Here is a 13,645-nt window from a genome sequence, read left to right on the forward strand (position 1 = left end):
ATTTTTGCCTTCCTGTGACACAATTTTAAATACATGTTTTCTGACTTCTCCCATCCTGTTTGTGAGGGATACAGCAGCTCTGTGGTAATTTATATATATCTACATGTTTATGCAAGGCGGGCCCACACTCTTATAAGTATCTAAGCATCTTTGTTTTTAATAAGGCTTCAATAGGGCTGGAAACACTTGAGGATCTGGGCTGGGTTTCTAGCATAGTCACAGCCAGATTGTATTACTCTAGTCTGGTAGCAGTTTGTTGACACTCTGAGAGAACACAAGCAGGAGACAAGACAATCATTTAGCAAAGTCCTTGCAATTTGATGCAGAGCACAGTAACTGTCCTTAGAAGGTTAGGACCTATTTGCTGAAGAGCTCAACAAATCATTTTTGACTAGCAAGGTCAAAAACTCTAGGAAATGAACCAGAAAACAATCTAAATTGACAAGGACATTTTTCTATGGAGATCTGGGGAACTGCGCAGAACAAGCTTCTGCCTGGCATTTTGTGGAAGGCTGTGGAAGAGTATGTTCTGGGGGGGTTTATGATGGCAAAGCTTTGGCACACTAGGTACCTGTATAGTCTTTACAGTGTTTGGGAGATGGCAAATTCTTCTAGATTATCCTTTCCCTTGACTCTTAAAATTTGCTTTAATCTCTGAGTGATGTTTTGATAAAACACCCTTGTGTTCATAGACTACAAAGAGGAAGAGTTATACTCAGACTGCCAACATGTTTGGTTCACAAGGTGATAGAAGAATTGCAGAATTGGCAATTGTTGGACGTCACACTTGAGGGGACGTACCCAGACAGGAAAAGAGACAACTTGCTCGGTAGTAATGGTGCCTGTCCTGAGAACTGTTCAGTTATCTTGAGTTCGTGGAAATGTTGGCAATAGCACTGAACAGTACCTCTAGATTTACTGAGTGAAGAGACAAAAGGGAGAGAAAGACCGTAGTAAATCCAAATGACCTATTTGTAAATGTAGAAGCCATCACATTAATTTTGTAACAGTTTTTCTAAGTAATATTAACTATATAAAAGTGCTCAAAATTGATGTTACTCTAGGCATGTTTTTCTCTGAGCAAAACTGAAGACCATTTTGGCTCCTAACCTCAGTGTATGTCCTGTCATTGTTTTGAAGGAGAGGTACAATAAGCCAGTGAAGTCAAGCAGAAAATACTGGGCATAAGTGGGAAAGATAAAAAGAAATCCAGTGTTTCCCTATACAGCTAAAATAGATGAACACTGTTTGCTAGTTGAAAAAAGGCTGCCTGTTATGTCAGCAGAAGCACAAGGTTCAGAGTTCACCAGGAGAACCAAAGCACAGACAAATGTTGAACTGCCTAATTATTAAGTATGAGACTGACCTAATGAGACAAGCAATAACCATATTTCAGGTTCAGTGGTTCTCAATAACAGCACTGGAAGAATGCAGCTAAGACTGGAGATAAGCTTATTTTTAGAAGCACTAGTACTAGGGCAGTGATTAGAAATAAGGATGCTTTTCTCAGATAATGAGTATCTTAACCAACAAGTGTAATTCCCAACATTTTGAGACACAATTGTGCAGCAGAAGTTAGGACCGAAAGCCTATATAGGAGGACACCTCTACTAAGCAAGAAGCAAAGATTTAACTGCTTTCCTGTTTGTGGAAAAAGGGATGTCTACTGTGAGGTTTTCTATAGTGTAATTTAAGAACCAGCTGTCTGCTCTTTTGGACAGGGGAAAAAGAAAGAGGGAACCCCAGAAGCAGGCTAGAAAACTTAGGACAGGAGATACGAAGGAAATGATCAGCACTGGCAATTAATGGGGGATGAGGAAGGAGACTTCCCTAGGGCCATGGCCAGCCAGTGTCTTAGAGGATGTAGAAAGATCTTGACCTAGGTCATTACTCCCAAAGCAGGTCTGCAAGAACAGGGAAACAAGTCTATGCCAACAGCAATCCAGTAGCTCATTATACAAGCCTCAACTTAAAATTAAGCTGAAGGATGCAGCTGTGGCTGATGCATAATGTGAAGTCCCACACACATGATTAAGACTCCAACCTTAAGACCACTTTTTGTGGAGAAAAAACACAGGCTGGGGGTTTTGGTTGGAGGAAAGTGAACCCTGAAAACTATTGTCACCTGAGCCTCAGAAAGAAATCCTAAGGAATGAAAGACTGCTTCTGTGTGGCATTTTCTTCTAAACTTCAAGTGAGTATATAGATGTTTTGGTCTCACTGAGGAATTTATAAACAGTTGACAGTGGAATCATCAATATTTTTGAAGAGACATTAAAACTGTCTTGGTGTGTCTGGCATCCTTAATTTATTGAACCTGAGATTTAAACTAATCCATTGATTTTTGTGATCTGCCATTTACAGCTATTAAACCCTTACGTGCATTCATCAGTGGAAACATCAATGCTGACTAGAATTGCTAAAAACTGGGTATTGCAGTGGGGCTACATGTAACAGCTAAATTCTCTTGACCCCAATGAATGTAAAATATTGCTGGGTTTTTAGTAATACCCAATGGGACGCAGAAAAACATTCCTGCTGGTATGCTAAACTGTTCTGTGATCAATAAAAACTGTATGAGGACACGACACTGGATAAATAAAACTGTCCATATAATTAATGTATTCTCTTCTCCCAGAGTACTGCAATGCTCTTCTGTACCTCTGAACTTCTGTGCTCCCACTGCACAGCTGTAGCCATTTTGCATTTTTATCATCTCCTGTCTTGTTCTGCCTTCTCCCTTGTCATTTGTAGTGTGTCAGGGACAGAGGAGGAAGAGGGAAATAATGTTGTGGTTTTGTCAGATGGCTACAGCTGGGGGGCAGGAAAACCCAAACCCACTAACCGCACCAAATATACTAGCTCTTATCAGTGACCACTGAGAGCAATAGGATGGGAAGGAGACCTTGAGCTACCAGCAGCCTGGTACTCTCTACGTCTATTTATTCCAGCTGTGCAGCTCATCAAAATACAAAGCACTTTTGATACAAAATCCTAGGTCCACTAAACCCCCATACTATGCAAAATGATAAAATGATGCCGTTTAATGACATTTTACTCTTGGGCTTTTGAACAACAGAATCTGGTGAAAATTCACAGATTATCATAGCAGTGTCATCTCCAAGACAGCTGATTTTCGGTGCCCATTTAACCAGATGAATTGGCTGTGCTTTTTATGGAGGTGAAATGGCCAAGTCGAATGAGATCATTGGTACTCATGGATGAGATAGCCCTGCCATGTTCAGCAGTTAGCTCAACACATTTAGTATATATCTCATTGCCTATAAATTAATATAATTCTCAGTGTAAGTAGTACTGTGATTCTGATTTGCATCGTTTGGACCTGCTAGGGAGCAATGATAGCTGGCGACTGCATATACCGTGCAGTAGCTCTGTGGAAAGGAGTATGCTGGAGGAAATCCTCTAGAAGTAATGCAAGTGAGGTTGGTTTTGTCTCTATGTGTCCAAGACAACCAGGGTGTATTTTGACATCGACTATGCAGAGATAATGCCCCTCCCCAGAAGGGGAGGACTGGCTGCTCCCTGGGGCTGGGGTGATGGGAGTGGAGGTGGTCCCCTGGGCTAGGTGGGTGGCAGAGCAGGGGCTCACTAGCCAAGGCTGTCTCACAGCCCCAGCCAGGAGCAGGGCATCTGGGGTGCACCAGGGAAGCCCCAGCCCCAAGCTTTGGTCACCTCTCTGGGGATGGGCCAAGGCTGGGACAGGACCTCAGCCTTGGCTCAGTGTGGCTCAAGCAACAGCTGGCTGGATAAAAATCCTGGCAGCAGGGTGTTCAGCCAAAGCTAGAGTACAGAGGCAGCACCAGGTTTTCCAGACTTCGCTACTAGGAATTTTCAGGATTTCAGAAACATCCGGTAAGTACATCACTTAAATTCCATTGAAAACAGCCACTTTGAAAACTTTCTTACATATCTTTAAATAAGTGTATATCCTGCATTTAACATGAAAGTGTTTACTAACCTCTGAGATAAGGGCCGCTAAAGAGCTGAAAATATAGTTAATTTGCTGCTGAAAGTAGTTTGTCAGTTCCTTGTGTGAGGTCTTCAAAGGTTAAACAGCTATAATTAAAGTAATTGGAACAGATTCATGATTGCTAGGAAGGTTCTGGAAGCCCTGGGCATGGTGAAAGCTAAAATGTTGCCTTCTTAGTTTTACAGAGCAAAAGACAGCTGAATTTAGGGCTTCCTGATCTATGTATTTATTTTTATAATTATGGTATCACAGGAAGAGAGTCTGGAGGGGAGAGAGCTGCTATTTTGAAAAGATTTATATATCTGTCAAACTGGGAGAAAGGGCAGGGGAACAGGGAAGTTTCTGTCAGAGGAATTTCAGACTGTTGGAACTCACTGAATGGCTGACAAAAAGCGTGACACAAGAAGACAGAAAATATTTAGGTCCTGTACACTACACAGTACGTTACATAGTTCCTTTATCCGATGTCCCATGAAATGAAAAAGACAAATACTCTTTGGGTTTTGCTTCTGAAGCACTATGTTTGCTGAGCACAAATGGTGAGCCACTTTTCCTGCAGGAATGACAGACAGTTGTAGTATACAAAACTGTGTGTACACAGGTACGTAAACAATCCCTATCTCCTCCACAGGCACGTTCTTTCCAGGTTTTTCTATTTTGCTGAATGTGCATGTGGTAGTTGTTGCACAAGTTTTAAATAGCAAAATGTTTTGAACTAGGCAGGGCCAGATAGGATATTAATTTACTCCTGTGTGCAGCAAAACTGTTTCTCCATCACTTGGTATAGGGAATGGGTGACGGAAGCTTCATTCTCCTCTGTTTGGAGACCCAGCTGCAGTTTACTGAAAGAGAGCAGAAGTTTGTCCTAGATATCCTGCAAATTCTCATTCAATATCTAAGTTGCTTCCTGCATATGCCACACTCAGGAAGGGTCACACCAACTAGTTGAAGGCATCTAAATGAGGTGCCTCCACTGAAAGCTTAGTCAGCCATGGGCCCTGGGGGGGAAAGTGGAAACAGCCCTCTAGAAGTGTCTGTTTTGCCCTATTGAGATACGAACCCCTTTCTGAGGATGCCGTTACAGGAAATGTTAAGAATCTGCATTCTCAGTCAAGTATTTCAATTAAGTGGCTAAAATGAGAGAGCATAATTTTTTTCAGAAAGCTCTCAAAAGATAAATTCCCTCCCTGGGATTTCTGTTATCCACTATTGCTCCAAGATGTCTTTAGCCACTGCCCAGGCTCCTTACAGAATTTATTGCAGCTGGCGAAGTTACATGCACCTTTCCCAGAGCATCCCGTTGTCATCTGCAACTTAGGACTCCTGAAGTGAACACAATGAGGAAGCCTTCATGCGCAGGTCATGGTGATGTGTGAACAAAAGTGCTGTTAAGCAACCAAGAAGGGTCATTATAGGATTTTCTAGGTCAAGGGGAGGGGAACAGTAGTATTAAAATGTATATTGTTCTGGAATGCTTTTGTCTATTCCATATTCTCTATGACCAGATCCTCAAAGGCTCCCAGCTGATACTGAAGTAGCTGAACTTCTGCCAAAACCTAACTTAGAGTTAGCTGGATTACCTCTGTATGTCATGGCCTATGGACACTACACTCAGGGATGTGAAAAGCTGATGATCTGTTTATGAAAGGCTTTGTTTACAGGCATGTAAATAATGCTGGTAAGTTTTATTTAATAATGAGAATAAATTTTAGTTCTGTTTTCTATATTAACAGTAAATGGCTGCTGTTTGGTATTCCTTGTGTATACGGTGGATCCCACAGAACGAGACAGATCCTAAAAGGCCAGATTAATTTGAGGTTCATCTTGCCCTAATGGAGTGGTACAAGACGGCAAGAGTGTGACTTAGGTCCACAAAAAGACTGAAAAGAAAAAAAAGGAGTAATACTGTTTGTAAATCGTACCTCAAAGACACAGGAAGTTTTTTTTTCTTCTGCATTAACCTGATTGAAAAGTCCAAATGACTTTTAGTGAAAGTTAGGCTGCATGGTGCGTGTGCATATGGCATCTTGAGGAATATAACCTGTACTCTTAAAGCTTTGATAAAGTGATAAAAGCCTTAAAGAAACATACAAGTGCAAAACATTGCCAGACAGTTGCTTAGCCTGGGAAGAAAACAGTGATTTGGGGTATTGCCAGGGCCTGATTAAGGTGCTTGCTTTAATGCTGAGTACTGTAGAAGAGTGCTGGGGATTGATGCAGCTCTGACTCAAGTCCAGGGAAAGGATTCCACTGTCTTCAGTGAAAGCTGGGCTGAGGCCTTGATTCTGAGATAAGAGGAGGGTCTTTCTCACCCATGGTAAAAAGGCAGGCTGACTTGTAGTCAACTTGACTTTATTTTGTCTTTTTGTGGTTTTTCACTTTGTAGATGCCCTTGCAGGCTTTTATCTATTCTAGGAGTCCCATGAGACAAAAACATTCACGCTGATTTCATGGAATGGACTGAGAAGTTTCAAGAGGCTCTCTGAGAAGCACTTTATGCCGCTGGCTAAAATCTGAAATACAAATCTACAAGAGAATAGGGAATTAAGCTAAGGAAGGAGAAAAAAACCAAAACCAAACAAGGATGATACAAGAGACCAAAACATGGCAACAGCAACAAAAACACATTTATCTCTGAAGCCATGGGCTATTACATTTTATTCTCTGTAGAGGGAAGAAAGAATTAGAATTCTACTTAGGTATCTTCAATTGAAAGGCATGGAAGTAGGGGATTGGAAAGAGATATTGATGGCTTTAAATAATCACTTTCCCAGAAAAGGAACAGAAAGTTTATCCTGTAATGCACTCAGAAAACTGCTTGCCTAAAGTCACCGTTATTTTAAGAGGAGCCACGTTACATGTTGGTTGCTTGAGAAGTAAATCACATACATACAAAGCTTCAACAACAACGACAAAAAAGGACGAGATAGGTGCTGGTTTTTATCTGTCTACTCATTTCTGAAAGTCTTCATCACAGCAACATCTGAGCATCCATGGATGCCAGCCAGACCTTCAAAACATCCACAGAACATGCTAGAGTTTCTCTCACTTTCTCTTAATGGATATTATTATTTCCTATCACAAGTTGTTTCAGACTGGAATTTAACTTCTTCTGCGTGTGGGTATTTTCATTTTCCACTGGTATGTATGGACTCTTAGTATTTAGAGAGCACAGCGGAAGGAAAAGTAGTAGGATAAAAATGAATGGTGTTTATTTTTCTTTGATTGGATTGAACAGCAAATAGTGTGAATTTGAGTAGACAAAGAAGCCTGTTATTCCATTTTTGGGTGAGATTAACTGCTAAGTAACACTAAAGCTTGCACAATGGTCTAGAAAACTGCTATCAGACTAAAAGGATAATAAAATGTTTTGGACAGAAATCCAAACAATGGTGAGTAATGAATATCTAGCGATCTATAATTCTGACAAAGGTTTTTCTTTGAGGCTATGTGTTAGAATTACATGCACATACACATGCTCAAAATACTGCAGTACTCAGCATGATTTATGTACTTGATAAAATGCCTCATAGTAGCGCAAAAATAGAATTACACCAGGTGCGTAACAAACAGACATGCTACTTTTAAAAAACTCAAGTCAGCCAACTGGAGTGGGAGCCAATGAGAGCAGATGATCAACATATTTATTTTGAAAGCAGCCAGAATGCCTCAACCTTCTTCAGTCACAACTATCTACACTAAATCATGGTAATCCCAGATTCAGCTAATCCCAGTTATGGCTCTGTTATCAGGTGAGAGTAAAAGTAATTCTTTTACCTGGGCCAACGTTCTCATTTCTCACTGTCATCATTGTTTGCTTTTACTGTCCATGCCAGATAAACCTGGCACTTCCTAAAGCCATGGCCAAAGTTCGTGTAACTCAATGTTCAAATTAAACCACAGAGAAGTCCACAGATCCTGCCGCAGTAGCTCCAGGCTCCAGGGACACAAAAAATTAAGGCAGTGACACAAAGAAGAAAGTTGATACAAAGTCCAAGAGAAGGGGAAATAATTGCTTTGATGGAGCTGAAAGACAAGAATGACTCCTCCTGCCAGTATAGTGGCATCTTTGAAAGAGGGAGACTACAACTCTGAATGAAAACTGGGCATTCCTTCTCAAAAATTTCTGCTAAGCAAAAGGAAATATCTTTGAATATCTGGATTCATATTCTAGATCTTTGCATATTTGGATTCAAATTCTAGATTTTAATATAAATGTTTGAGAAATAGAAGTTAATTTTGAGAAATTTTAACTTAGGGATGGAATTTTACAATAGTCTGGGTGGCAAGGAAAATCATCAATATAATGTCAAAGTATGGTCAGTGGTAGAAAACAGGGGAACAGGATAAGCATATGTCTGCTGAGAAGTAATAGTTTCCCAGAATCTAATTCTAGCATCAGAGTAGCTAAGATTCAGTAAAGTGGAAATTCTGCTGATGTAAAGTTATCGTTACCTAAAAGTTTTAAGGGAGAAGGTAAGTGTCCTGTCAGCTGTAAGGACAATGTACTATTTGGTCTATTTAATATCTTGGTTTTCAGAATTTACGGATGGTGAAAGCATGTCCTGATAAAAAACATAGGTGTGGAAGTACTTTGTAGTGAACACAAATAGCTGCATAGGACAGGATTGAAGAGAAGAGTTAGATAGGAAGAGAGAATACAACAACAAGCAAGCAGATCTGGAATTGACGGGGAAAAGCAGCAGTCAAAGATTTTATGCGAGCAGAGAGAAAAATATGGGGACTGTAGTAGGTAGGTGAAATGCAGGAATGGCGCAGCAGAGGAGCTGGCTCTCATGGGAGTACCTTAACCATGACACAGAGATTTTACCTTGAGAACAGGTTGGGGGTGTCAGGAGAGAAGGTTAGGAAACCAGAAAGAATTCAGGAGAGGACTTGCACAAAACAGGTACAGAGAGACTGGCAATGCATAAAGCAAACCTTGTTCATAGACTTAGAAAGCAAGCTGATGATGTGTTGTGCCGGCTATGAGAAAGGTATCAAAACGGAGACCCATTTAATGGTGTAGATCTCTCCTGGAACTATGATAGCATACTTTTGTCGATTAGCATTTTAATGGGTCATAATAAAATACAATATGCGGATGTAATCTGTGCACAAATGCTTGGGGAAATGAAAGACTTACTAACCACCGTTGCATAATTTCAGCATGGAGAAGTTATTGCCCAACTCAGATGTCAAAACCATGCAAATAGAGATGCCTTGGTCCTACTAGGTTAATGTTCAATTTGTTCTATTACCATTTCAAACATCAAAGAACACAGGCAATAATATTTCTGATTTGGATGTTTAACCTTTATTCCAGTAATTTCTCTTCTGGATGAAATGATGCCTAGAGCTAAAGCAATGTAATTGAGAATAAGGATCTTCACCCAGTTCTGTGATTAGGCAAAGGTCTTCACATAGTAAATCTGGTAATATTTTCCCTTAAATCAATATTTCCAGGACAAAAAGGTCTGTCCCGTAGGCCTTCAATACTTAATCTACTGAACATAGCTATTCTCAAATCCTGAGTTGCTTTAGAACAACGGAGAAAAAGCTGAGGGTCATTGTTTGCCTTTTTTTTCCCCCAGTAAGAAAATGTCAGTTTATTGAAACCTCAGTGTTTTCTGGCTTCTGCCCACCTCACAGGGACCCCCAGCTGAAGTTATGTCAAGTCAGCTCCTAAGAACAAAAACATCCTGATTTTAAAAAAGGAACTCTTATAATAATACTTCCCCCCCCCCATAATACTTGATTTGCATGCTTCGTCAGAGTAGAAATGGATTTTGAAATCAGTTTTCCATAAAGTTGGCAAAGTTTCTTTCTTAAATGACTTTTCTTGCACAATGATATTTAATGTTCCCTAGAATAGCATGGAGAGAAGAGAATACAAAGTACCAAATCAGGGAACAGATAGCTGGGTAAACAGGGAATATAAGAGAAGGAGCCATTAAGCACACTCCTCTTACTTCAGGAGTGAGTCCTTTTCAAGGACAAGGGAAAAACAAAATGTACAATTCAGCTCCGTGGCGGTAGGTGTAACATTTTAATAGCTGGCACGCTGCCTGTATCTGATGCACTCGTTCAAATAGGCAGATGCTGGATTGGATAAATGGAAGGGCATGTAAGGACATGGAGTCTAGCTCCTCGCTGCATTTATTATCACTATATCTCACTGACTGCAGAAAGTGGAAAGAAAGTTCCCTGGGTGTTAAGAGCGGCTTTATACTGACAACCTGAGGTGGAGGCTTTTGCTGTGATTAATGGAAGCTAAAGTCACAGAGCAACTGAAACTATTCTATGTCCAACTGAACTACCGCTTGTAACATTTACTGGTGGAAGAGCCTCTCTCCCCCATCTATCAACTCAAATTTAACTCACATGATTTATATTCTTACACAGGTAATTTTATACTACCCAATTCTTTTATTATCAGGTATTTTAAACTTTCATTTTTATACAAAAGTCAAATACTTCTCTTTTTTTTTTTTTTTTTTTAGTGGGTGTGATGGATGGTGTGGCTGATAAGAGATCCCAATGCCTGTATTTCCATGCTCCATGCCACCCTGCAGCAGCCAGCTGGTAAAGCCTGGCTATCGGGAGACTGATGATGAGAAAGCTCACCATTTTTTTAGCAGAAAGGTGTCAGGTTTTCCTTCCTGTTTATTATGTTTTAGGGCTGACATTAACTTTGTCTCACCCAAGCCACCGGGGATATGATTTCTCTTTAAGAAATGGAAGACTCTCTGTTTCTCTGGATATGATTGTTCATAAAAATTTGTTTGAGTGCATTTGAAAAGAAAAGCTAATTTTTAACCCGTGTATATTCTTTTGATCCGTGATGGTAGCACACCACACATTTCATGTAGATATGATGTTATTGTTACTAAAAAACACCTCAAGAGAAAAAGCTCTAACCGTATCACCCAGTTTCTAAGGGAAGATGCTCCCATTTGCAGAGCTGCAGAGCACCTGCTCGTGCTGGGGTGAATTACAGTCACGGAGGGTGCAATACCAGTAGCCCAGGTGTGAAAAACAGCTTCTTAGAAAGTATATCCTCAAATATCTGTTGCTGTCACGAACAACGTCACAGGTGCCCGTGAGTCAGCACTGCAGTCCATCCTATTTTAATGCAGAGACCGAACCATAAACTTCCACAAGAAAATAACGCAGCCTGCAACCACCGCTGTAACGTGCCCAGGGATCCTTCTGCCAGCTGGCAAAATGAATTAAAAAGGAAAGAAAATGTTTATTTGCCCGTGCATCCCTGTTTTTTGGTGTTGTGGGGATTTTTTTTGGGGGGTGTGGTGTTTTGGGGGTTTTTTTTGGTTTTTTTTTTTTTTCCGGTGAGTAATGACTGCTCTCTGGTACTTGATAGCCGAGGCTGGCAGCGCTATGGCAACCGGGCTGCAGGAAGGGCGGAGGGGAAAAGTCGCTTAGCAACTGGAAGCTTTTAGACAGGCAAGGCTGGTTTAAAGCACAGCAGTTTAAAAAAAAAAAAATAAAAAAAAGTAAAAAATGAAGCACCAGAAATCTGCTCCCCCCGCCCCAACTGCCCCCAAACCCACAATTGCTACTATCAGAAAAGATGAGATGATTACAATATGGATCAGGAGAGTTGAGGATTTGGAAGAAAAAGGCGGGTGGGGGCGGGGGGAAGACATGACAAAGCCAATAATAAAGAAGATAGCAGCTTAGGGAAAAAGAAGTAGAGATATTTTGCACTGATCATCCTAGATGCAAGCCTCGTCAATGCAAACAATAGCCCTAAACCAGCCCAGACTATTCCCTGCCAGATCCCAATACTGTTCCGCAAGGCAGAAGCCCAGGGGCATCACCCCCCTGGCCCCCCAGGCTTGGGCTGGGACATCACCTCCCCAGCCCCCCAGGCTTGGGCTGGGAGCCCAGAGGGGCTCCGCGGGGGCAGCCCCGAGCCCCTGCACAGCCCCTGGGCAAGGGTCCCGTGGGCTGCTGGCACCCAGAGCCCACCGGCAGCGGGGCCACCACGCCTGGGGCGGTGGCAGGAGCAGCGCCTGCGTAGTCTTCCTCTTGGTCGTTATTATTTATAGTCTTCCTCCAGCATGATAAGGACTCTACGGGCAAGAAAAAAAAAAATCATATGAAAGGTTATCCAATACACCGATTCAGATTTTTAGTAATAATTTTCCAGAGATGTTTTTCCAGTGCTCCAGGCACCCTAACACTTCATTAATAATGCAGTAAAATCCCAGCAGCATTACATTAATCACTCTGGTGGGAACCCAGCCAGTCAGGCACCTCTTTTTCAGCCCTCCATCCTCAGCCTTCTCTAAGCACTGTCTCAAACAGACGTCTTTCACTGCATGCTTGGAACGCTGCCCAATTCGAGCTATTTTGGACTAACAAAGGGACAATTTCATCCAAAGACACAGAACCCCCACAGAGCTGTTGCCCTCCCCCTCTCCAGTGCAATGGGGGCTGGGTGTTTCTGCTGACCATCGCCCAGGCAGGAAAACATGAAAGGAGAGACTACGTCGGTCTAACCTTCCCGTTTTAAAGTCTACCTAGAGACCGACGGGGAGCTAGCTCACACCTGCAGGTACGAGGAGCCGCAGACTCCTTGCGAAGTGCAGGGTCCAGTGACCGAGCTGCGACGTTCTGCGCACGCTGTGGGGCTTTGGTGTTGGTCTTGTTTTTTTAATGTGGAGAAATTAGTTTACTATTGGAAAATCCTGATCAAGCAAAAATCAAAATAGACACTGGGAATGTGTCAGTCTGGTCAAATATCAGCATAGGCAAGTCACAGGCAGGTTGGCAGGCAGATCTGGATGGCATAGCTTTTTTTCCAGCCAAGCAACCCAACCGGCATCCAGAAGGAAGACGTTGCCTGAGCTCCCGGCCACCCCTGCGCCCTGGCAGGCCCCGGCAGCCGGTCTTGTCCTGGCTGCCTGCCGGCTCCCTCGGACCCCGCGGCGGCCAGCTGCTGATGGGCAGCCGGCTCTCCGGCTGCAGCATCGCCGCCTCCCAGGCTCCGGGACTCCCGGCTGAACCAGTGTTTTTAGGGCTTATAATGCTACAGAATTTTTGTGTTCACGTTTACCAGCAGCATTGTCTCCCCAGTAGATAATGCTGACTAAATTGATACTTTACAAAGGCACAAAGGAGTCAGCTTGTGACTGATACACAATACTGGTTAACAAGGCACATACAATGGTGGTATTAGTGGGAGGAAAGAAAAGCTCAACTTTCTGTCAGTCATAGGTTCATTAGAAAGTAAAGAGTTGTTAGCAGGCAGAAAAGCTCTTTACATGCATGAAAATGGTACCAGTTCTGAAAAAGAAAAAAAGAAAAATTAATCTTGCTTTAATGCTTGTGGAACTAACTCAAACCATCCTCCCTCAAGTAACCTTTCCTAATAGAATTCTGAAATGTGTACAATAAAAGGACAAGATCTATGAAAGCCCCATTTTTCTTCATTAAAAATGCCCTCAGAGCATCTTATATACACTTTGGACAGAGACCGATACCGTCAACCTGAAGCTTCTTGAGGAATGTCATACGTTATTGTAACGCTAATAACCAATAAAACCTTCCAGAGTTACAAGAAATAAATAACTTAAAAGGTAAGTTATGTTTTTCTTTTGTGTCTTCTAATGTTTTTCTAGAGTTCAG

General features: G+C 41.9%; 1 long non-coding RNA gene across 1 annotated transcript; it reads left to right on the top strand.

Moving 5' to 3' along the window:
* The first annotated feature begins 3,599 nt into the window (after positions 1-3,599).
* Positions 3,600-8,221, top strand: LOC114012497 (uncharacterized). Its single transcript, XR_003554975.2, has 3 exons — positions 3,600-3,873; positions 5,497-5,669; positions 6,378-8,221. It is a non-coding gene; the product is annotated as an uncharacterized LOC114012497 (long non-coding RNA).
* Positions 8,222-13,645: the final 5,424 nt, after the last annotated feature.

The sequence above is a fragment of the Falco peregrinus genome, chromosome 4 (genome assembly GCF_023634155.1).
Source record: "Falco peregrinus isolate bFalPer1 chromosome 4, bFalPer1.pri, whole genome shotgun sequence".
Classification (NCBI taxonomy): Eukaryota; Metazoa; Chordata; class Aves; order Falconiformes; family Falconidae; genus Falco; species Falco peregrinus.